Source organism: Myripristis murdjan, chromosome 13 (assembly GCF_902150065.1).
Source record: "Myripristis murdjan chromosome 13, fMyrMur1.1, whole genome shotgun sequence".
In the NCBI taxonomy this organism is placed as follows: domain Eukaryota; kingdom Metazoa; phylum Chordata; class Actinopteri; order Holocentriformes; family Holocentridae; genus Myripristis; species Myripristis murdjan.
In genome coordinates this window covers 11048473-11072381 of record NC_043992.1, presented here as the reverse complement: position 1 = coordinate 11072381, position 23909 = coordinate 11048473, and the positions used below count along the sequence as shown (strand labels likewise).

At 41.4% G+C, this 23909-nt stretch overlaps 1 protein-coding gene and 1 long non-coding RNA gene across 3 annotated transcripts in view; one reads left to right on the top strand and one right to left on the bottom strand.

The window, feature by feature from the left end:
* The window catches only part of sgsm2 (small G protein signaling modulator 2), a 97264-nt gene that overhangs the window by 28025 nt on the left and 45330 nt on the right, over window positions 1-23909 (top strand). The gene's annotated exons all lie outside the window — the stretch shown is intronic.
* Window positions 738-23035, bottom strand: LOC115370724 (uncharacterized). The gene is made up of 4 exons (XR_003929276.1): window positions 23024-23035; window positions 22907-22915; window positions 13464-13467; window positions 738-794 (listed from the first exon to the last, which is right to left on the bottom strand). It is a non-coding gene; the product is annotated as an uncharacterized LOC115370724 (long non-coding RNA).

The window sequence follows — 23909 nt, the reverse complement described above, 5'->3', positions numbered from 1 at the left end:
TACATACATGGAGCTGAAAACCATACTGTGTGAACCATAATCATGATGTTATCCATTTACTGTGGTTCAGACCTTCTGATCACTGCAGATTCAAATGTTAAGTTAATTTACAGACAAAATTTCATTATCTATTGTAGGGTTCGTCAACAGGGGCGTTACCACCCCACAGGGGGGCGTTCAAAGAAGGTCGGGGGGGCGTTGGAAACAATTCTTTTGACAGGGCGGTGTTGGGGATCTTTAAAAAAAAATATATATATATATATATATATATGTAAATATTTAATATAAAAGCCTATATTATATAACACTAAAGATTCATACATGGGTTGAAATATACAATTAGGCGTACTTGCAAAAGCCTGCCAGTTTACACGAGTCTCTTTACCCATATCTTTACCTCAGAGTTTCCACCAGTTGATGATTTCTGTTGCATACTTCATGCTGCATTTAGGAGAATGGGACATCAGAACATCCTGTATTAAATATCACCACCACTACTGTGTCAAATGGCTCTTCTCCAATGGCAGCGGAATTGGGGGGTTCGGGGCCTGTCAGGAATCCCGAGAATGTATGTCTCAGAAAATGAATTGGCAGTAATTGTCTGTGCGCTATAATCCGCCAGTGTCAATAACTACATTTTTGACAGCGGCAACTTGATTGACTTTGATTTTGCATGCATGTACGATGCGATTTAAGCTCTGGCTGATCCTGCCTACTCAGCCACGGACCTCACTGCACGTTAATTCATGATATACATTGAAACAGCAAGTCCAAAGTGTTAATTTTAAAGACACCTCAATTGAGGTGATGGATTTGGGGCATGTGTGTCTGGGTTAACAGGAATGAGCCAAACACCTTTTTATTTATTAATTTTTTTACCGTAAGTGTTACAATATAGGGGCATGGATGAGGTGCACAGAATAGAGGCACTGTGAATGAGCTGTACACACAACACAGCACTTTTCCGTTAAAGCACCACAGTGTCTAGCATCCAGACCAGCCCCAAAACTCAAAACTGCCAAGGTGTGATTTGATTTGCAGGAGAATTTATTTCGGGTCACCAAATAAATTAGAGAATTTCAATAACTTAAACATGCGATGCTATTCTGTCTTTTTTACTGATTCGTATGTTTTTCAATAACAAATGCATAAACAAAGTTGTGGTTTCATGTCTGTTGAAGATGTGGAAATGTACCTCTGGTGCACCAAGGCTCAAGCTCACCTCATTACAACCCGACATGAGGAAGCTGGCATAGAGTCACTATGCGCAGGGCTCACACTAAGCCACAGTGCGTCATGATGACACATCATGAAAACCCTCTATTAGGGCTCACAAAATTGGGCTGTCATAGGCTATCCTAGTCCAGTAAATGTTGTAATGCTGTTCTTGTTCTCTGTTCTGTAACAACCCCTTTTTTCATCATTCTGATTGGCTGCTGTTTAATCCACAGTTTCTGATTGGCTGCAATTAGCAATTAAGTGACACCTCAATAAAGATTGTTTGTCAAAATTGTCAATTTGTAAAGTGCAGGGGGTTTTTTTTATTAAAAAGAATACTAATTATAACTACAAAACAAGATAATAATCAATTAATATTAAGTAAAGATGACCAGACTACATGATATTTAATGGGGGGCGATAAGCAACCTGGATGATGTACAGGGGGGCGCTGACCCAAAAAAGATTGAGAACCACTGATCTATTGAATTACACTGAAAACTGAGCTGATTGTTTCACTCCTGTCTACTGTTATTATAATACATTTATATCATACCTGGGATGTAAGGGTGTAAATAACTCATTGGCAGTTCAGTGTTGCAGTGATGGTGTGGAGATCATTAGTCAGCATTAAATGTACATTTTTTGAAGTGGAAAGACGTTTAAACTGTTATACGCCCGTCAGTTCAGCATTTCTCCCGAACTTTGCTCACCTCCCATCTGGTTTGGTACAGATCAGACCTAAAAATCAGCCATCATGTGACCATGCTATCGCTGGAATGCATAGCTAGAGGGAGATTACTGTTAGTGACTGGAGATGAAAACATGAAACTGATCCAAACATGTTAGAAAGTTGGTAGGATGTCGACTTTGGTGTATTTCCATTTTTAGACCTGTTGTTTATAGTTGTGTGCCTCTTCGTGTATCTGGGCTATTGGATTGTGCTACTGTGGTTGGGACATGGAAAATCAGGAAATGGCAAGCAAACTATTTTCTAAATTTCTTTTTGATCTATAGAAGTGAAAACTGAGAAAAATGTGCTATCCAGGGTGTAGAGCTGGGCAATACAACCTCAAATCAATATCACAATCTCATAGTTCACTGATAGGGTTTGTAGTTCACTGATAAGGTTTGTAAGGCAAGGTCCATCATGCTTGTTGTCTCAGATATTTATACATTTCAACAGTAACACTTTACAAGGATTAAGCACATGCTAATACTTTATTGTGTGGATCATAATGAGTTAAGGCACATACTAATGAATTGATGACGTTCCTACCTACTAATTACTAATTCCTTATGAACTGACGCATTAATTAATATCATGCATCGATGTATTAATTTCCATTTAAGCCCTATGATTGAGTTGCTAGTCCTCTGCAGCTAGACCCTGTACATCTACCTGATGAGTTGCATGGATGTGCAGCGTCAAATAAAGTCATTACATGATTATAGTGAGCAGGACCCTCTAGCTAACCTAACCTGCTGCAAGTGGGTGGATAAACAGAATGAGCTAAATTTCATAGGAACGATAAATAATGATGGCTTGGCTCGCTGTAAGGGCCCAAGTTACCTGCAGGGAGAGGTAAAATTATAATGATATAAATTATAATTTATATCATAACATAATCATTATATGATGATCATTAGCTAATACATAATTACATAAAAACATTCCAAATTTGAAAACATGAAAAGAGCTGTTTATAGTGATGTCCTGTTTCTCCAAGTTAGCCACATTATGCTCGACTGCACAACAGCAGGTGTACTGCAGGCAAAAAAGAAGTGATTACCATAATTAAATAACCACAATATGCCTAAAATTAATCATATTCGATAATGCATTAACGCTGACAGGCCTTATACTGAGATCAATTATTGTTTCATGTAATGCCACAGCAATTTACCATCAGCAATTGTTCATTCTAGTCCCTGTGCTCGGAGACAGAGGGATTGAGATCATGACCCTCCGCAGTGATGACAGCTATTAGAAGTGACTGAACACAAAAAGGGGGGGTGACAACACAACAGCTGAAGTGTGGCTGAAGAGAACAACATCTTAGGTAGGTGAGAGCCTGGAGTGCTGGTGACTAATGCAGAACAGAAAGGCCATAAGGACCGTCCAGGCAGCACATCAGACAGCACAGCGAAGTCGTGACTGGAGAAATCCACTCTGGGCGCTGCTCTTAACTCGGCTCACATCACCGCACTGCCACGGCTGCAGCTGCACCTCACTAGCTCACACACATATACACACACACACACACACACACACACACACACACACACACACACACAATCACGCAAACTGCACTGATTAAATGCATGAATATGCAGTAATATGCTCAGTCATTTTGCATCATCAGTCAGGTGCACTAACTTGAACAGTCGGTATAAATAAGCCGACAGAGTAACTTTAAGTGTCTGCAGCTGGGTGTGTCTCCATGTGCGTACGGGTTACAGAGACTGAGAAGGTGAATCTTTTCCATACATTAATTAAATCTTCAGTGCAAAATGAGTCATCCTGGCTTAAATCTTCAGTGCATTTAAACTGAGAACATTTAACAGACACTTTAACAGAAAGTCATGGACTGCAAGGATTTGATTTAAGACTAATATGTGGCTTAAAGGATCACACAAGTGATTTTTCATGTTTAGCTTAATATCTACAAAATGTATGAACTTTCACCAAATTATAATCTTTTCCCAAAGCAGGCAGTCACATTTTAGGACTTCATTATCATTTTTCCTCCCTTTTGTCCAGCCATTGGTTTCCATTCATTCCACTACGATATGAAAATGAACTTTCAGAGATGTTAAACTTTCTTCACACCACTATTCCATCACGGCAACAAAATCGCCCCGTAGAAAATGAATGGTTAGAACCAGCATGGGCCTTTGGTTCACGGCAAATCAGAGTATATTTCCGGGTGGTTCATGTTGCCATGGTAACAGGTATAAACATTCAACAAATGTCACAGCGCTGGCAGAGGAGTTTGTCCACGTCAGGAGCAGAGTGCGAGCCTTTATTGAATAATTTATGTATTTATTTCGTGGGGCACTTTAACAGTGTCAGCTGTGAGATTTCTGTGGTATTCCTGTAGGTACTCAGTTGCGTTAATTTGTATTGCGTTTTTTGTATTTGTATGTTTTTTGTATTGCAGAAGGCCTGCAATACAAAGAAATTAAATTAATACTGAGGATAATATGTGCAGCCATAACTCCCCCAGTCCATCCTCCGCCTGTGCAGCTTCACACTGGAACATGAAATGTGAATCAGGAGCAGCAGCTGATCTTTATTCAAATAAAATAAAATAAAATAAATATGTTGGTTTCGGGAAGAGTTGAGTCTTAGGTTGTTATAGGTTGTTGGTGACTTTGCCAGAACATTTTTCAGCCACAACACAGCTAATTAGGATTAACGTAGCTCACATCTAAATATCAAATATTAATGTCAGCCAGACACAGGCTGTGAATTAGCTTCCAAAAAGCAGCATCATTTTTTAATAACTTTATCAGCAGCAGAAGAGTTTAATTAATTTCATGCGTTAACTTTGTTGTTGCTGCGAGCTGCACACATCGTGAGAGAGATCCACCAAACAGCCAGGTGTTTGTTTTGTCATGATGTAAATTACAAAAAAGTTATACAAACAAACTCCTCTGGTGAAACGGTGACATCAGTAAAAGCTACAGCTGTTGCCATGGCAACATGGACCAACCGGAAATACTCGTCAACCAAAGGCTCACAAAGATCCACGCCGGTTCTAGAAGTCGTCCACATTATTTTACCTAAAAGCTGCAGCACTGTTGTGTTGATGATGATTTGAAATTGGGTGGAGTGAATCGGTCCCTCCGCCAGGGAAAATAGTTCCCAAGGAAATGTTTGCTTTACACAGCCTAATATAACTTCTGCGGTTTATAAATGGGGACGACTTTGTCAGCCACAGAAGAAGAACATTATAAGGTGGTTTCAAACAAAAATTCAAATTTGAAAATCAAGGAATTACTATATGATTATATGATATTTGATTATATATTGTGAAATCTTTAGTACCCCCACAAAATGTTTGTTGCAAAGTAAAATATGTGCAGCTTGTAGTATATAGACCAAATATTCAGAATCACCAGTATGGCCCTTTAAATAAGTATGTATGTGTGTGTGTGTGTGTGTGTGTGTGTGTGTGTGTGTGGGTGGGGGGGGGGGGGGGGGGGGCCTCTTGTCACACCCTGAGTGTGTGAGGTGTTGACCAAATGGTCGCCGTGTTTCATAACCCACATTTCCCAAACTCTTGACTGAGATTGCTCTTTTTCTGTTTTGATGATTCATATGATATAGCAGTGGTGTGAATTGTTTTTTTTTTTACTGCATTAAAAGCTGACTCAATTGACGCATGACGCAATGCTAACTGGCTATAGATTCAGCTGTTATCACGTCAGACTCCCAGCTGTATTGTGGTTTTTATATCATCGGTTTCAGCTTTTCCACATGACACATTTCTAAAAGCAAAACTTGAGCCTTCATGTCCGAGCAGCTTGTTGTCCTCCCCTTCAGCTGATGTTTCAGTTGTGATGACGGGAGAATTTTGAAGTGGTAATCCAACAGCAAACCCTCCGCTTTATGACTTTGACTGCATTTCCGGTGGAGTCACTTGTCAGTCATGTACATTATTAACAGTATATATATATATCTTATATCAATCAGTGAGAAGCACCGAGTCATTGGTATTGATCAACTGCCCTATCAAGCTCCTGCGCACATTGTATATTATTTTCATTTTGTGCTATGAGTTGGCAGGAACCGTACTTATCGTACCTCAAGCGTGCTCATTTTCAAATTTCTGCTGAGGCTCTGGTTTGCATTTGAGGCAGTTCTGAACCATGAAATATCTAACTGCAGAACTCGGTAATGATCAGAGTCAGTCTGGGTGAAATGCTGTCTCACTGCAGGGATCTTATTAGTAACAAACCAAAGCAGAGACAGAGGTGGCAGTTCACTGGCGTGTAATTATTATAGTTCTTCACAGGGGGTACAGAACACACCAGTAGTATTCAGTGTAACACAGCTGAATTCCTGTGTATAGTGTTGGATATATAAAACACGCTTTCCAAACAGAGAGAACAACAAAATGATATTATCCAGGCCATCACAGTAATGAGCATAATTAAAGCAAAAAATACAAAAGATTGTGCATGCCAATCACTATTAATGTTAGCAGGCAGGGTTTAAATAATCATGATCAAACATAAAGTGAAATTCTCTCATTATAGGCACTGTACACACAGTCTTGCTTGGCAGATTATCATCTAGGCATTTGCCAAGTGTGAGATGCTGAGATGTGAATTTGAGTTCCTGTTCGCTGATGTTTTTCATAGCCAAGGATAGGACTTTCAACAAGATCTTAATTCATCGCAGACACATACTGTACTCCAAGCACTTACAGAGAGGCCGAACCTGGAGACTTGCAGCACAATACAGCACAAAAATAGACTAGTGACATTAAAGTAGAAAATACAAGAATATGAGAAAAACCATAAGAAACCATTTGAACATGTTAGTGTGTATGAGGATGTGCACTCAGTGTCCAGTCTGATGCAATTCAGGTCAGCAGCTCTGCCATGAATTCTGCCTTTTAACAAAGTTCATAACGATCAGTATTTGTTGACATTGTGGAGAATGTGTCAACTTAATTCTCTGTTTATTATTGAGGTTATAGTTTGCAGAGCTCTTGTACTGGACTACATTATATTGTGAGGTGTTTCTTATTTTGTGTCCTCCCTATTTACATACATGAGGGGGACAGAATAGTGGAAACACCTCTCAGTAAAATGCAGTCCAGTACAACAGCAGCACTAACTATGAGCGCAATGCCAAACATAGAAGTGAATGAACACCTCTATTACTGTGACAACAAGAAAAGCTGAGCTTTATAGGCACCAGGAAAGGAAACTTTATGGCAGAACACTTGTATTGGATTGGATTAGACTGAGTGTATATAGGATGTGCAATAACAGCACTGGGACTTGTTAAGGCAACAAACAACAGACAACAAAGCATTTTGTTTCTTTTCTTTGACACACAGAACATGAATGGAGTAGAACGGTCATGGAAGTTTTTGTCATGGTCATTTGGCTGGTGCAGAATAACATGGCTCTTGTGGATCATTTCTATGGCAACAATGCACGTCATTAGGGCCATAAAGTGTGTCACACTAGAGCTGAGAACTGATATGTTGGGCTGTGTCTGCCTGCTAAAAGCAGTAATCAAGTTACCGCCAATTGGTCCAACAATCCTAAATTCAGCCGTAGCAGCAAGGCAACAGAGAGAGATGGAGCAGCAGACGCCTCTCCATGCTCCAGACTCTGATGCTCGTTTAGTCGTTCCTGCAAAACCTCTCACCTCAGCTAGTCAGAGACTTGCCACAAATCTTTTAAACGGAGTTAACCCAGTACAGTGGCCACAGTTCTTTGTGATGGCAGCAATACAGATAAAAATGACCACCACTCCAACTATCCTGCTATGTTGAGTTAAATGGGAAAGTCTGTTGTAGCCCATTAAAATTCTGCAATTTGACAGTAGAGGTGAGCATGGGATGGGTGGGAAAGAAGTGCATGTACATATAACATTAACAAACAAGAATAGCAATATCTGTGCTGTAGGAAAAAAACGTGAAATCGATAAACAAGTATCAACATGCATGTATTACGTAAAGACAAGTGATGGAATTTGAAGAAACCATTTGAACATGTTAGTGTGTATGAGGATGTGCACTCAGTGTCCAGTCTGATGCAATTCAGGTCAGCAGCTCTGCCATGAATTCTGCCTTTTAACAAAGTTCATAACGATCAGTATTTGTTGACATTGTGGAGAATGTGTCAACTTAATTCTCTGTTTATTATTGAGGTTATAGTGTCGTATTCACATTAGTAAGTCTACAGAAGGCTACGTGAACAGAAAGTATGCTGGCAAGTAGGCAAGTGTCAGGATTCAGTGTGAGATCCACTTGCGGACACAACAAGATAAAGAAAAAGGTAAAAGTAAGTCTTTACTGAGCCAAAAACCCACAAACAAAATGCAGTCCAACTTAATCCAGAAAACCAAACAATCCAGCCAGAGGTACCAGAACAAAAGACAAAAATCAGAAAACCATCATCTAGGCAAAGGATCAGAGAAACGGGCGTACATGAAACTAGAATAGTGACACCAGGACTGACTCCAGCAGAGGGTAAACATGCCAAAGGGCTACTGAAGGAAGTGCAGACGGCTGTGCAGCTGAATTGGATGTGCAGGCAGAGGACTGGATAAGGAATGGTTCCACTTCCACTTGCCCTGACTGCAAAATGTGGAGGTACATCCATGCAAATGTGAAACCACTTACCCACAATATTTACCTGTAATATAGCAGGTCAGGAGGCTTTCAGAGGGATCTACATAGCAAGAAGAAGAAGAAGATAGTAGAATTTAATGCACAGTTTCAGTGCTTCATAGCAACATGGAACAGAAGATGGAATGGTAATCCTTTATTTAGAAAATGTTGCAACATCAGTGAAAGATAAAATAAAAAGCAACCAACGAAAAGAATGATGTCCTACAGATTTGAAGCACATCATCAGTAATTGACGACGCATTGAAATGAGGCTTGAGTGAGCCAGGATGACTCATTTTGTTAAACGCCCGTTGCCTCAACAGCCCCTCCTCCTCGCATCTCCTCCTCGCCGCCTCTCTCATGGGTGGGTCTAAAGATGCGAAGACGAGATGCAAGTAGGAGAAACGAGCATGTAAAATAAGCGAATGGGAGGAACAGCCGGCTTCAGCCCAGCTGTGGTGCCAGTGCATGACGGTGAGACGTTCAGGAGCATAAAGCAACTTGTGCTGCTGATGTGTTACAGGATCTGTACCCACCATGTCCTATGAAACGTAACCCAAAGCTTTTGCATTGAGGATGCTCTCCATCGCTGGGATTAGGATCAGCAGAAGGTCTTCTTTGGCTGTCCTGACTTCTGACAAACCACTTGTTCGACAGTAGTGTGACCTCTTGATCCGAATATTGCAAGTCCATGGAATAATGGAAAACAAATAAACAAACAACTCTGCAGGACTCTAGTTAGATCTTTAATGCCTCAAGGTGAAGTTTCAAGCACATCTCACTTTTCATTAGACAAACATTTTTAATGTCTTATCTCACTGCAAGAAAGACTCAGCTTCAGTTGTTTGGGGTTTGCCTGGGTTTCCTCACACAACTTACAAAGATTTAAGTAGACTGGAGACTCTAAACTGGCCGTAGTTGTAAGTATGAATAGGAAGACTCGCAGACAAGCAATGTATCAGCTAATGCAATGGGGATTAGTAACAAATTCTGGGATCTTCTACACTATTTGTGCTGTGGGGTTGATTGAAGTGAATAAACACGTAATCCGCAGTGAGTTTAGACTCAACAATTAGATTACATGCTTATTCTATGTTTTTTATGAGTTGAATCTAAAGGCTCCTCACTTCAGTCGACCCACGGTAATTTTGCATAGTGCAGCTTCAACTGATTGGATCTTGAACTCTCAGGATTGATTTTGAATTTAATCAGACAGAGCCAGAGGCGTTCCTGCAACCGGAGCTGCTGCATACCTTTTCAAACTCCCTGGAAATTAGCCTCTTGGATGGAAAGAGCACCAACCTTCAGTAGAGGGAAAACTGAGACAAGCACAAGAGAGCCCAAAGTAGGGCTGAAGACATGCACAGTGAGAGTTAATGAGGTGGTTTAAACTTTGCGTTGGGTGTGCATTCCCTCGTCCAGCATGGCCTCAGTATGACCTTGTCCTCATTTCTCGTCTTCCCCTTGGAGGTTAATTATTTCTCTCCTCCAAGTTGTCTTGAAAGCACTTAGTGTGGGAGTTGGAGAGCTGTAAGTTCTCCCAAAATAAGTGATACAGTGTCATCTAGCAATCCTGAATAATAGTAAAAGTGTTTCTTAGGGACTATGAATTATAATGCGGTGGAATAATTAGTCTCCTTCCCACATCTCTGTGTTTGTGCTGAACACAGTAAACCGCCCAAACTTCCTGTTGCCCCCTGTGGGTTTTGCTCAGTGGCATGCCAGCTACAAAGTCACTCCCCCTCATAAAGTTCTTCCCCTCATCGAGAAGATAGTTTATGAAGAAGACAAAGTACCACCTTGTTGATTTTCATGCACTGAGTAGCTGTTGCAAAAATGAACAGAGGAGGCAGCATGTGATATTTTCATTTTATGAGTTTGTGAAAATAAGCCAGCCCCAACCTTTATTATTAGATTTTAAACAGTCAATAAATGATAGTGATATATCATAGCTTGCAAGGGTTAATAACTATTCCCCCAACGTGTGTGGAGTGAAGGTTTGGTCTCCTTAGCCACTTACGGGGAATATCCACCCAGCACGGATGCGGCAGAACACATCTGCTGCAGGAGAACACTTCCATTATAATCAATTTTCTGTTCTCTGTTTTCATGCAGCTAATCTATTCTCTTTTTTCCCCTCTACATGTGGTTGTGCAGCCTGTAAACAGGTAAAAAAAAAAAAAAAACACATATAATTATGCAACAAATGAGTACAATCCGTTCAAAAATGATTTAAATGAATACTTACCCGAATGTACCAGAGGCAATGCAACGCCTCGTGTTTTTCTTTCCATGCACATCAATATAAGCCAAGTTAAATCCACAATAACAATCCTGTCATTGTTGAAAGAGTCTAGTGAAGCATTCAGTCAGTACTCCGTTCCTTTACAGCCCATGCTGTTTCTAATGTCAAGGCCCGTTTAACCAACTGCATTGTCACAACAGCTTGAAATACCTGCTGAAGACTTTATCTTTGCACAGCTTGCACTCTGGCAACAGAAACCGTGTTGATGTAACAGGTAAAAAAGTAAAATAAATAAATAAATAAATAAAATCAAAGGTAATTCTGCAAAGTCAGACGTTATGACCTCCTACAAGCTACAAGGGAAAATGTAGTGGAACGGCCCTTCAATTTGGGATTCTAGTTAGGAAACAAAGTCATGTTTTCCATGAATGGCTAAACGTGGGTCCAGTGAGAAGGAGCTATCTAACGCTGTAAAGTGTCGGCAGAGGGAACAATAGTGTATCCTGGGCATACTGAATCTCATGAGTGACCATGTTGCTTTCCTGGATTCTCCCAGCTGAAGCTCAGGAACTCACAGAGGCTGCAATTACAGGCAAGCAGCTGGCAATCTGTGACTCCTGACTTTGAGGGAAACACAGCAGTGGATTAGACGTTGGGAGGTCATGTACCAACACATGTCATCCTGCAAGACTGTGATGAAAGCTTGGACACAACAGAGGAGCTGAAAGTTTCTATTTGTTATTTCTGTCTGTACGGTGTACTGTACGGCTCACACACACACACACACACACACTGTTAGAGTTAATTGAGAGTGACAGGAGCTGGAAGTCACCAGAGGCGGTAGAGAAGCTTCAGGTATTCTACTGATTAGAACCAGTCTCCATGACAACTCTGCCCTCTTCAGATAAACGTTTGTATCCTGTGACGGAGAGTACAATTCTCACAAACGTGCAAATTCACACACTGACACAAACACATACACACACACACACACACACACACACACACACACACACACACACAAACACACTTACGTATCTGTAGCGTCTTGTCTCTGTTGCCGGCCTTTTTGCGGTTCATTCACAGTATAGTAGTTTGCGGTTCACAGTAGCAAGATCCATACCCTGTGTGTGTGTGTGTGTGTGTGCGTGCGTGCGTGCGTGCGTGCGTGCGCATTCACAGTACTCTAACAAAGTAGCAACCACACTCAGTCACTTTCCTCTTCATGTTTATATGGTTAGTGCAATATAACTTGATTAATCTAGAATTTATCATTGATATTAACATTAACATGAAGAACTGAATTGGATCTGGTCCAATTCTTCATAAGCAGCGTATTCAGCTTTGTGCTCAATTGGATTGAATCCCATCCTCGTAAAAGAGTGGATTGATGAGGCCATTGACATGCTCAATCTGGGAAAAAAAAAAAAAAAAAACAGCCTTCTTCCTTCATGAGAAGCAAAAAGACTTCTCTGGCGTTTGGGGCCTTTTAGTGTAATATATCAATTTATAACATAACTGAAACCATAATGTCTCAAATTGATGTCATTTTTTTCTTTTTTTTTTTTTCTTCTTCTTCTGAGACAAGTTGCTAAGTGTATTATAACAGAATAATAGCCTAGTTGTGTTCCTCAGGGATTTGTTAGGGAGTCATGGGAGTGGTGCAGAAGGTATCAGGTAACCTATAATGTGTCTTAATGATTGTTTTAGTATGTGTGTTGTCATGCACGACTAGATTGTGTGAGTGTGTGTGTGTGTGTGTGTGTGTGTGTGTGTATGTGTGTGTGTGTGTGTGTGGGGGGGGGGGGGGGGTGATGGAAGCTTTGTTTTTGCTCTAAATATTTAATAAAGAATAATTAAAAAAAATAAATAGAGGGGATGAAGCTGAGTATGAACTTATTTCTAATTATTTAACCTTTGTATTTTCAAAAAATCCCATCTAGTTGAGTTGGTATTCATTCGAAACCATCAAAGAAGCAGGTCGATTCATGAGTAGCACAGTTTCATTACAAAATCTGACTCGTTTGTCCACGTTAGTAGAGTGTAATTGTCTGCTGCAGATGTAATTTATTCATTTTACACACGGTGCAGAGACAGACCTGGCACTTGTGCGTCCTGGTTGCATTGTGGGCTGACTGATCTCTGAACCGGACGGCTGGATGGCTACCAGAGAATCGCCTCTGGACCTCAGGAGCGCCAAGTTGGCATCGGTACGACTTGCCAACATTCTGCTGCTGGCCAAATTTTAGTCCCCAGGGCCAAGGCATTGCAAACTACAAGATATCTCCAGAAAAACAACTATTGGCACACCTAACAAACCAGTATGACAGCTGCGTAGGATACAGAGCATGTAGGTAGATGCAAGAAAAACACAAGAATCCCACACATTGTCTTAAGACTTACAGACTTCTGTCTTAAGGCTCCATTACAGTTTGGGCACCAGAGATCCCAGGTTTGAAATCCTTCATCATCATCTGTCAAAAGTGCAGTCTAATTTCACCATCCAAGTCAATGAAGAAATCAGATGGAGCTAAACAACTGAAACGTACTACCATGCTATGATGATGGTAGGATAATAGTGTGTGTTTTTTATTGTAACTGAAACCAAATGCCTTCCATTAGTAATGCAGGTGCACCACACTGTGCTGCAGCACCATGAGGCAGAAACACCCGGCACCCTAAAGCCACATTATGATGCATTGAAGAGGATTGGCAAGACTTATGTTTTGCCAATGAGGCAGTTAAGCACGTCTGAACGAACAGGGCGAATACAAACTGCATCCTCCTGCCACTGGAATTTCATACTTTCTCATAAACTTGTTGAACGTGCATTGATGTGCTTTTCATTGAAAACTGAGTCTGCTTTGCTTACATTGCTGCCTAAAAAACACCATTTATGGATTATTTATTTTGAAGTCCTTTTGTTGGACAAGGAAATGTGCAAAACCAAGGGGGATATCTTTTATAACCAGCTTGGCACAGTGGTTGATTTTATTGAAAGGCAACCAAACTCCCACTCTCTGCTGAGACACCCTCAAGACATATTCAGAAAAACTTCAATTAACAAAGAGAACACAGTGTGCACTAGCATTTGTCTTTAGGTTTTAGCTAGTATTGTTATTAGCTTTGTGCCATGGGTGTAGATCAGGGCTCATATTTATTGCGCTCTTTAATGAAGAACATCTCTCACAACATTGGTAGCTGCATGCAATGGCAGGTTTAATCATGGTTATGCATTGTAGTACTTCAGGGGCTCTGCTGCAGCACCAGGAGCAACCTCATGTGTTAATGAGAGGCGCTCACAAGCAGCAGGCAGTGATTCAGCTGTTGGTTTTCATTCAAATATATTAGTATTTTTTTTGTTCTTCTGGCCATTGAGAGATCAGCGGCTTCCAGTGAACGCCCAGCACCTTCCATCTGAGGACAGAAATGTTGGAATTTGTAATGCACCTGCAAAATGTTTGTAGAGCCAAAGTGACTGTTTTGGTGTATTTTCAATGTTGCAATATTGATGCATTGATTCAGTCAGTCTACCCTTCACCTCCTCTATTGCTCATCAAACATATAGATATATATATAGATATATATTTTGATTTAATTTAATTTTTTTAAACAAAAAGGACACAGGGAGAAGCAATGTTGAGTTTTATCTCTTCTCACTGAGGAGCAGCTGAAACAGACCGGGTTAGTGGAAATCAATGGCTGTCTGGTCTAGATCCTCTGTAGGCAACCTTTATCTCACTGGGACAGAGTGTTGGACATGTACACTTACACACACACACACACACGCTCACTTACTCACACACACACACACACACACACACACATACACAGAAATAAATTAAAGTTTGTGATTATATAGGTTTATTTTCTGGATTCGTACACAAGGTGGAAGCATGCTGTTTATGGCTTCACATAAGAGGCCATTGAGTATGGCACTATATAAAAATATTGACAGGTTTCTGGCACAGGTTATGGTAGCCTGTTTATGACATAAATAATAAAGTTTGATTTTCAAAGCGATGGGCACACTAGCTAATCAGTGCAGATATCCAATGCAAACATCCAATTAACAGGTAATAAATCACTATGCTAAACAGAGGATTAATAATACCCGTTTGCCATTTGATTTTTGGATGTCTGCCTAGTCAGCACTTTATTCCAAGGGAATAGATCTCCTAATCTACTGGGTGGTCTGCCATTAATTTTATTTCATGCTCCTACAAGGATGAACCCTGCTAATTTAGGTGGTCTTAGCCCTACTCCTCAAAGGAGGATTCCTCTTAATTGTGGTGACCTCATGACCTTTCCTCTAGCACCACCCTCAGGCCAAACATTTGACTTGTGTACAACATATCTCCAAGTAACTTGCCAAGTACTTTGCTTACCAGGGAATGAACCCTATTAATTTTGGTGCCACCATCACCTTTCCTCACAAACTACTGGGCAAAATACCATGATACTGGGTGAGGACATTGATACTTTCCTGTAGAGCCACCCTTGTGAAAATGTCAAATTCTACATGTAATTGTGGATTTCTGTGATATTTAGTGAGTGCTTTTATGCCTCCCAGAGGAAGACGGAGAGTAGATTGAGATTACAGACTGTCATGAAATTTGGCGAGCACATTCATGCTCCCCAGAGCATGAACCCTGTCAACTTTTGTCACAGTGTTTTTTCCTCAAGTGACCTCCTCAGGCCAAAATGTACAAACCCAATTCTTCCAGTACTTGCAATCCTCCAACATGCACCATGCCAGCGGGGCACCAGGACTGGTGCTGCCCACGCTTTGTTTTGCCTTGCAAACAAGAATTTTTAGCCTTCCTAGCTGACATGCAACATCTTCCACTGTGGAGCAGCTGACAAACTGAGTGTGTCAGGGATGGGGATGGGGATTGTATTGAAACTCCAATGGATGAGGAGTTTTTGTTCCAAAACCAGTACAAGGGAAAAAGTGACTTTTGGAATCCAGAAATCTCACCACCTGTCCAAATTGTTGAGTCAAACGTTTCCCAGAGAAGGTGATGAACAGCAGCGGTAATGGAGTTACAAGGTGTGCACCGTCCTCTGTGCTGTTCAGTAGAAAGTCAGTTCCAGTCCGTCTCCTCCGTCTCCGTCTAACCCTAACCGTCTCCAACTGCTCTGTCACGCTCTCTGCCCAGCAAAGCACCAACTGAGCATAGACAGCCTGTCCTGTAGCAGAGCTCAGGTAATACATTTGAGAAGAACAACTTATCCGGAAAGGTAATGCCCTTTATCTGTGTTCATACGTGCATTTTTTTTAAGCTTTTGTAAGTTACACTGATAATACACCAACTCTTTTGTTATTTCATGCTTCTTTATCTCTGATGCTCCAGTCCAGTCTCTTCAATCAGCAGACAAATAACACGGCTTGTAGATGCAATTTCTTGCAGTTCATATGCAAAAGGCCAATTTTACAAGTCCGAGCTAACCCTAACCGTAACCCTTTCCTGTGTGTGGCCCGGGTTCGATTCCCCCTTCAGCCAAGTTTAATGTTAATTTGCTTATGTTAGTTGATGTACCTTCTGATGATCAGTATTATCTGACCAGTGTTTGTTGATAAGGTTGGGTAGAAAGCTAACGTTTCATAACCTGTAAAAATGGTGTTATTTGTATGCAGATTGACGAGACTGGGTCGGACGCTCTCTTCATCCTAATGTTGTGTTTTGGCTGAAATCCCGTGGGGTGTGTCTGCCTTTCCACAGACACACACTAGACATGGAGTTTTTCTTCAAAGGCGTGGTGTTAGGGAGGCACAGGGCGTCTTGACCGCCTGTTGAGATGAGACAGTCATGAGGAATGGCGCTTAAAGGGCCACAGAGAGGGAGGGGTTGTGAGAACCAATACCCACTCTCACCTCTTTTGTGCTGTTTTTAATCCCTCCATCCTTCTTTCCTCTTTTCTCACTCACTGGTAGCTGCCGGTTGCAACCTCTCTCACTCCCACACAGACGACACGGGCGCTACCTTACACACAGCGGGGGGGCAGAATAATGGAAACGAAACGTGGAGCAAGACTTGAGCATCACGGTTACAATGGAGGCGCATTAATGTGAAACTGTGTCAGCTTCCAAACAGTTCTGGCATTCGCTGTTTGTTTATTTAAGTTTCTCAAGGCCACATGAGGCAGGTAACTGTTCCAAAGAGGACAAGTAGCTGGTGAGGAAATTATTGCTGCATCAGTCACCAAACCTATAACATTTCTTAACATAGGAAGGGGGAAAAAATCTCAGAAATATGGCAACATGTGCTGAATAAAACACCAACTGCATCTGCAAAGTGGGAACGTGGCTGTAAATGAATCGGACACTGAACCGATCGTTGCTTAACACCACAAGATATATACTTAAAACTTAGCACAGAACTGAATAAATGCCTCTTTGACACAGTCACAGCAAAAACTGTACATCATGAGCTTCATAAGCCCAGCATTTAGGGCAAGGCTGCTTGTATCCTTGTATCCCACACACTTGCAGCCTGTAGTGAGGAGCACAAAACATTGACACCATGAGCAAACAGAGAAAAGTAATCTGGGCTCATGATTTGTTTTTCAGACTTTGTCCCAGATCCAGACGGGTTTATGTTTGGAGAAAGACAAAGGAAGGCTTCAATCTGTAATGTTTACATGCTGGTGAATCTTTATGGTTGCCCTGCACAGTCAAACCTTCAAATACTTACAGAAATAACAAAATGAAGTGTTACTTAACCTTTATGTGAAGTAGATTTTTACCTGTTTCATCCGTCAAAGAACTGGAGACCTAAAGAAACCTCCAACATCCACCACACACAGCTCAGGATGCTGTATCACAGCAGGACAAAGAGGACTGATGCTGTCCCGCTCTTTCGTAGCTGCATGATATTCCTTGCATTGTTAGCGGTTTCCGTTATTTTGTCCTCCCCCTGTGTGAACACACAGGCAAACAGAAACAGTGGCCTCTGTACAACTCAGAGCTTAATCAGCCCCAACTCTCTCTGACAATCATCATGATTAGCGCTGCACTTCAAACATAATGAGCACATCTGCCTTCTCCCAGGCGAAGCATTGATTCTCTGTAATGTGACATGATGCTGGCGAGTGGAAGGGCTGCTCTGAATGATGCTGTCTTGCTGCTGCTCTGGCACCACTGGAAGCTTTTCACCATGGATGTAAAGTAAAGAGTAAAGAGAGTAAAGAGTCTTTTGCCAACCGATGGCTGATTTTTAGTGGGAGCAGTAGTGAAGGGTGAACCCGTATGGGTGCATCAACTGTTAGGTTGAGATAAATCCAAATCCATGACAACAAGTCATAGTGTACACCATGCTAAGATGTATCAGCCTAATGTAAGTTAGGATAGATTCTATTAAAGGGATAGTTCACTGATTTTAAAATATATACATATATATTTTTTTCACTCCCCTCCTGGCTGTTCTGTAGGACAGTAGTGGTGCTATCTTCCTCTCATTGTTACTGAGTGCTGATACTGGCTGGATGCTCCTAATGCTAACTGTTAGCCTCCTGCCATTGAGGTGGACTTTCCCCTCAGCTAACAATTTTAAAAATAAGTGACTTAATCAACTCAAGCACTACTTTACTCCAACACACATACGATTGACAACTGCACGATTGCTCAAATTACTGTTTATAACTGTATTTTTCCTGTTATCAACATCCAGAAAGCTTGTGCTATTTTAACTCAAACAGGTCAAACAACTCCCACCTGAGATTCAGAAACTCGTCACTCCCACACGCACACTCATGCGTGTGGCCTCAGTGCAGAAGCAATGAGGAAGCAGCAACTGGCAAGTTATAGCTGTGGTAGGCTCAGCTGAATAACTATAGCCAGGTGGCTGTAGTAACTAGGCTGGGAAGAGTTTTTGGGGGGAGGGGAAGTGAGTATGGATGTCAGGGGTGCACGTGCGTGTGCACAAGACATGACTGGATCGAGATTGTGGTGCTGATTGGTTGTTTAACTCATCCCAAACAGATTTTAACAAATCACATTATGGCTCCAGCAGCAGCCAGGAAGACTGTACGTTTTTCTCAGTGCATTTAGTTTGGATCAGACCCTCTGTGTATAATGGTGATTTGTCAAAATTATGATGAAAGAAAAATGCTACCTACACCTTTAACAAATTGAGCAGTGTAAGACAGTTATTTTTAAGCTGGGGGGACGTCCACCTCAATGTCAGGAGGTAACATGACTTAGACTTAGTAAACATTATTATCCCCATGAGGGGCAATTTGTTGTACAGCCAGCAGAAAAACAACACAGCAATGCAAACAGGCAGAAACAATAACATACACATTCACCACAAAAGTAATAAATACAGTGCACTAATGTTTTGGGGGACCGATCATCACAACATATTAATATTATTAATGAGGCCAATCGTTACTGGTACAAACAAATTTTTAAGTCTGTTGGTTCTAACCTTTGGTACCATGTACCAGCGACCAGAAGGCAGTAGCCTATACTGGCAAGCCAGCGGGTGACTGGAGTCAGTCAGGATTCTTTCTGTTTTCCTGGTAGCCCTGGCTCTATACAAATGAGACAGCTCCTCAAAATTTGTCCCCGCAATTCTACCACACATTCTCACTATGCAGTTAAGCCTCTTCTTGTCTTTCACAGTGAGGGACCCAAACCAGCAGATAAAAGAAAAGGTTAAAACAGACTCAATAATCAAGAATAATGCTGGACAGGTAGCACTTGGTGCATCCAGGAGAAAAAAAGCATAAATTAATGCTTTTCTGAAATTATATCTGAGCTTTGTGAGCGTAACCAAACCCTGGTACAAACTCAAACGTGTGTGGTGTGTGGATGTGGAAGAGGTTCAGCTTCTTTGGAGATTTCACAGCTGTTTAGGAAACGGACGATGTTAGCTTTCACAGATTGTTTTTAATTTGAAATTTCCAGTGACAAAACTGATATCCAAATACAACTACAGATAATAATAATAATAATAATAATAATAATAATGATGATGATGATGATGATTTGTTCACCTAGTGTTAATTGACAATGGCTCAGTTAGAGAGGCTCTTCTACGTTCTAGTACATTGTCTCCAGCACTTCTGGACATTATACACAGCGACACAGTGTTCAACAGTGCGCAGCCTAATCTTAGACTGTGTTTCGTCCATCGACAGTTCCATCAGCAACTGAGATGCATCATGTGAAGTAGAAAAAAAAAAAACAGAGTTCATGGAAAAAGAGAAGAGGTGTCAGAAGCTACAAGGTGAGCAGAGGAAGCGTGAGAGAGAAGAGGACGAGGTGTAAAGCTAAGATTTGAATCACTTGAGTGTGTGTGTGTGTGTGTGTGTGCGTGTGTGTCTGAGTGTCAGTGTGTGTCAGTGTAAGAGAGAGAGAGAGAGAGATTAAAGGATTGGAGTGTGTAAAATGAGTAATCATCTCTCTAGTGTAAACAGAGGATATCCATTAAAGATACCCGCTTTGTAAATGTGTTTGCCTCTGTGTGTGTGTGTGTGTGTGTGCATGCATGTGTGTGTGTGTGTGTGTGTGTGTAGCATGCATGTGTTTGAGAGAGAGGGTTTTCTTGCCATTTAAAAGAGTATGGCAAAGAAGAGGTAAAGGGACAGAGTGATAAAAAGAGAGAGATGTAGGAGAGAAAGGTTTGAAAGGGAGAATAGGTTCGTCTCTGTCACATCTGGACAACAAATCTCAGTCTTTATCTCTTCATGCATTGTGATTGTGTTGTTTCTTGGTGTGTCTGACTCCATTCTCATAAATGAGTGTTAGGTAGCTCAGCCAATACACCTGCCCTCCACTACCCTGCACACACATATGGCTGCATCCCCACTCCCTGCATACACCTCCTTCTTTCTCCATCTGCTTCATATCCCATATTACTCTGTGTTTGCCTGTGGTTGCAGCACCTTTATTTCCATTTCGACTCACCTCATCAGTGCACTGTTGTAATTGCATTTAGGTAAGCCCTGCCCTGAACCCACTCAATCCTCCCTATATCCGCTCTATCATCCGACTAGGCTTCAGGATAGCAGTCTTAGTCATACCAGACGATGCGCCTCTCACTCACTAAAGAGCTTTCATCACCGCTCGTCCTCAAATAGCCAAGGTTGCAACTCAGCAAAGTGTAGAAAGGCAATTCTAAATCGGTCTGTTACGGCTGAAGCTCTGCAGGCAGCGTCACGGCAACAGTTCATTTCCAATGACAACCAAAAAGCAGATGCAGACCGGTCGCCATGCCAACCTGGCTGACCTCTTGACCATATCTGCTCCTGTCTCCCTCCCTTTCTTCCCTCCAACATCCTCGCATCCCACGCAAGAGAGCAGAGGAAGCCTGGGAGGCTGAAATCTCAAGAGACTGAGTCAATTTACGCTAAATCTACCTGAGCTGCCTGAAGGCCCTTCTCATCTTTCTTTACAGGTTTACCAACACACGCATCCTATTCATAGGTGCGTGAAGCAGATATTAAATTGTGCTGGGTGTATACTGGTTGTGTATTTTCAAGCTGATGGTGTGCATGTCTTTGTCTTTGCCGAGGAAATAGCAACATCGAGATTTCCAAACGCAATCCCACCTTCATGTTTGGCTGGGGGGGAGGGACAAAGCCAGTATTGTATGTGTTATATAAAATGTGTGAAGTTTGATCATGGAAACAAACACATGCTTGCTGACTGGCTTATTGTAGCATACACTCTCTCCCACCAGAGAGCTTGTCATCTATCAGACTTGTCAGTGCACAGCAGCGACTGGCTGAGCGGAGCTGGCTTCTTTTAAAGCTGCCATAGATAAGAATCACTTGCAGATTTTATGTCTCAGGCGAGACTGTTAATTAAAGCTTCACCAGGCAATATTTTTAGGTGAAAATACACCTGCCCTGTCAGCCGAAATAACAAAGTGGAGCTGCAGGAGAGAAGATCGTTAAATCTATCCTGTTTGCCCAGATTTAATTGGTGTTGGGTCAAGACACTTCTCCATCCACAGACGTGACACTACAAAACTTCAAGCAAAACTCAGCTTTGGTGAGATTGTTGGGTTGCGCAGTTCCCTGGGTGTTATGAGTCCACGTGGTGGTGAAATATCCTCATTAGCTGCTCCTTGCTCTCCTCAGGTAGAAATCCATTCTACATAGCAAAACAACTCCCAAAATAACACTTTTACCACATAAATAAATGCGAACAAAGTGGATTATGCCAATATAAAAAACAACGAGTCCTGGTACCCATTTCTTCCATGTAATTACAATTCTTTTTGAACAGGCTGTCAGGTTATTTCTTCTTGGTGCAAGGTTACAACGTGGAGGTTACCTGTTACCTGCCGAATCTACTTTCCAACTGAAGAATATAACAAGAATAAATTCAATTTCTTCAAAAAATGGGCACCAGGACTTGTTTTTAATATTAGAATTATCCACTTTGAGTTCATGCATGTGCAAAAAGTGTTTTTTCTTAGTAATGTGGATTATCAGTCTAGGGGAGCACAAAGCAGCTAATGAGGATATTTCAGCACCACGTGGACTGAACACCCAGATAACAATATAACCCAGCACTCACAAAAAGTTAAATTTGGCTTCAAGAGCAACGTTACATCTTTTTCCTCCATTGTCTCTTTGGTTTGCTTTGATATAAAGCAGCATAAACCGGCCAGGTTGGAGCATGGCGTGTGCATTTTATTGATGTCACCAGGCAGGATTTCTGGGTTCAGTTCATTTTTGGAGAAATTACCTCTCACTGCCATTTGAAGCTGCCAATATGAACAAGTTACTTAGTGTGGCTTTAATATTTTGGGGAATTTAGCACATTTTTCATCGCATCCGGAAGGTTGTCACTGACAAAATGTCATGAGAGATTTGGTAACAAGGAGAGCGCCACTGAATGTTATGTTTAGGACAAGCAAGGACATGAACTTTTTGCGATTTGATTATCATATGCAATAAGTGGAAAGCTGCCAAACAGCACCGGTCCTACAACAAAGCCTTCTTACGCATGTCATATGTAAAATTCAGCGTAAATCTCATTAGTTTGCCCACGCAGTATGTATTTGTAGGCGGGGCCGTGCAAATCGAGCTTACGCCTAATTCGGCAGCACTTTACAACACCGACTCACTGGCCAGTCAGAATAGCAAGCTGCAAGATGTTGTCTTATCCCCAGTAAGTCGGACAAACAAGAGCAAGAGCTTTTCATCCTAGAATCTCAGATCAGATAAAAAGAACTCTCCAATTATACATGGGCTTTAGGGCACACGGGTGCCAGCTTTGGTGGATTATTCTCACAGCTGAAGCATGTTGAAATTTGAGCTTAGCAGTAGATGATGAAGGGCTATTTGCCTTCACAATGTTTTTTTTTTTCCAAGGGCTTGTTTGTGCAGCTTGACTTGCATTAATCTCTTAGTGACTAAGACAACAACTCTGTGGTCTTAGTTTCAAGCAATTGAGACAAGAGAAAAATGCACTTGTAATGCAGTGTCAGAAAATCTGGACCTATTGCTCAGCTAGAAAGGAGTAGAACATTTGTGTTTTGGCTCTTCGAACATACCAAACAAGAAGCAAAACATGGGATTTGTCATTAGAACTGGTGGTGGGCTTGTGGTATTGGTGATATCCTCCTGGGAGGGGGACAGTTCTCCTTTAACACTCGTCTTTGATAGAAGACGAGTGTGTGGTAGAAGGAGAAAGGAAGTATGAAAGTATGAAAAGCAGTGGCAAGTGAGTCCCATTCTCTGTGAAACCCATTCTCATATTTCTCTTTTTTAATCTCAGTTCCTTGTCAAATTTTGTCTTTTAATCTCTCTCTCTCTCTCTCTCTCTCTCTCTCTCTCTCTCTCACTCTCTCTCTCACTCTCGCTCTCTTTCTCTCTCTCTCTCACTCTCTCTCTCACTCTCGCTCTCTCTCTCCTGCTCTCTCTCTCTCTCTGGAGGTGGGGCAGCTGCATGAGTCATAAAGTCAGAAAAGTATAGACTCAGCAAAGAGTAAAAATAGTACCTCTATCATATCTTATGTTGGCATTTGACATATCCATGCATACTTTTTAATCGGTGATTTATGGGTGGAGCCAAATCTGAGATCAGCTCTCAAAAATAAAAGCAAAATGCACAAGAA